The sequence below is a fragment of the Coenobita brevimanus genome, chromosome 79 (assembly GCF_032717465.1).
Source record: "Coenobita brevimanus isolate Jiangsu-jjx chromosome 79, ASM3271746v2, whole genome shotgun sequence".
In the NCBI taxonomy this organism is placed as follows: Eukaryota; Metazoa; Arthropoda; class Malacostraca; order Decapoda; family Coenobitidae; genus Coenobita; species Coenobita brevimanus.
The window spans coordinates 2,690,001-2,692,500 of NC_137032.1; positions in this window are offsets into that span (position 1 = coordinate 2,690,001).

Below are 2,500 nucleotides of genomic sequence, written 5' to 3' on the forward strand. Positions count from 1 at the left end.
GATGAAATAAAAAGGGGGAGAGAGGACAAGGAGAGACAGTGAGGCGTTAAAATGGTGAAAGTAGTGAAAGGACAGAACTAGAGTAAGGAGAGTCGAAGGTGAGGGAAACAAGGGTGAAGAGAAGAAGAGGGTGAGGGGAAGAATGGGTACAGCGACACGAGGGGAGAAAAGAAGGTGGGAAGAAAGAATTGAGGGAAGAAGACGATGCTGAGGGGGGGTATATGAGGAGAGAGAGAGAGAGAGAGGGGTAAAGATAAAACTGCGAAACAACGACATAGCGTGAGAAAATATGAGGAACTGGGCATGAGGGAGTAAGAGGAGACAAGAGTGAGGGGAGGGAAGGAAGAAGAAATGAGGAAGAGAGAAAGGAAGAGAAAGGGAAATGAGAGAGAACGAAGGAAAGGCCGTAGAAAGAGGAAGAAGGAAGGAAGGGGAGAAGAAGGGGGAGAAGGGGAAAGGAGAGGGTATGAACGAATGGCCGTACAGAGGAGAAGAAGAGAAAGGGAGAGGGGAGATTACGAAGACAAGGGGAAAAGAGGGAGAGGGAAAGAGCGGACGCGGAAGGAGGAGGAAGGAAAAGGAAAGAGAACAAAGGTAAGGTCGTAAAGAGATGAAGAAGGAAAGAGTGGGAAAGGAAAGGGAGACGAGAGAGTGCGGAAGGTAAGGGGAAAGGAGGGAGAGGGAAGAGTGCGATGGTAAGGCGAAAGGAGGGATAGGGAAGCGTGCGAAGGTGAAGGGAAAGGAGGGAGAGGGGAGAGTGCGAAGGTGAGGGGAAAGGAGGGAGAGGGGAGAGTAAGAATGTGAGGGGAAAGGAGGGTGAGAGGAGAGTGCGAAGGTAAGGGGAAAGGAGGGGGAGGGGAGAGTAGGAAGGTGAGGGGACAGGAGGGGGAGGGGAGAGTGCGAAGGTAAGGGGAAAGGAGGGGGAGGGGAGAGTGCGAAGGTAAGGGGAAAGGAGGGGGAGGGGAGAGTAGGAAGGTGAGGGGAATGGAGGGGGAGGGGAAGGTGGCTGTTATCCCTCACAAAGGCGCCGTAATGGAAGCCAACAACGCGACTCTGTGGGTGACACCAGAGAACATATTTATAAAGGATCTTAGCCAATATTTACGATGAACAATTCTCCGTTACCCGTTACTCGTTTTCAGGGGCGGTATTGATATGCAGGTAACTCTCTCTCTCTCTCTCTCTCTCTCTCTCTCTCTCTCTCAGTAAACACCTTAAGAGCAAAACACAGGGAAGGAATCCATAGAGGGGGAAGGAAGTGAATATTCGTACACTGGGTGAGGAGTGGAAGTGAGTATGGCGGTGAATCTGGGTAATTTCCTCCTTCCTCTTCCCATTCCTACCTCCTTTCTTCTTCACATACCCACCTCCCTCCTCCTTCTTCTCATTCCTACCTTCCTCCTCCTTCTTCTCATTCCTACCTCCTTCCCTTATCTCTCCCTCCTCCTTTTCCTTCTCATTCCTACCTCCTTCCCCTATCTCATTCCTACTTCCATCTTCCTTTCTACCTCATACCTAACCCTCCTCGAAGTTCCTGCAACCATTACTTTACATTTAGGCTGTCAGATAAAAACAGGCGATTACAGTAACGTAGGAGACTCATTCTTGCCTCATAACAAACACATCGATTTTCCTGCATCCACGACTTCAGTATTTATATTGTAGAAGTGACCCAGTTTCGTCTGGTGAAAGCAATCCGAGTATAGTAACCAAGGAGACTCATTCCTACCTCACTGTTACGGCTCAAAGATTTTCATGCAACCAGGACTTAATATTAACGCTTTAGGAGTCTTGCAGTTCCGTCAGGCAAAAAGGAAAAAAGGTTGCACTAAGTCACATTCCTACCTCATAACTAACGCTTCTTTGCACATATTCCTTAGCGATTTATTCTGAATATTACACCTCCATTTCCTCTGCTAAGTTACTGATGCAAACTAAGTCTGGAATAAAACGATATAAAATAAAGATATAAAATAGTTACAGTGCAATGTGAAAAATAAATCGCTTAAGAAGGGGTGTTACGAAGCCTCCGATGTAACTATGACTCAGACGTCGAGGTGTGGGAGTGGGTCAGTTCCATCAGATAAAAACAAATCAAAGTTGGTATGGCTACTGGTATGGCATTTTGTGAGGCTCGCGTGCCGACCAGGTGTAACTTATCACATTCACTGACCCCACAACTTCCATCCCCTACCTCTCCCTCCAGCCCTACCCCTACCATCCGTACCTCCCCCTCCAGCCGTACCCCTACCAGCCGTACCTCCCCCTCCATCCATACCCCTACCATCCGTACCTCCCCTTCCATCCGTACCCCTACCATTCGTGCCTCCCCTTCAATCCGTACCTCCCCCTCCAGCCGTACCCCTACCATCCGTACCTGCCCTTCCATCTGTACCCCCTCCATCCGTACCACTTCCATCCGTACCCCATCCATCCGTAACTCTTTCATTCGTACCCCCTCCACTCCTGCCTGTCTAGTGCTCCTCCGCTACCCCTCCAC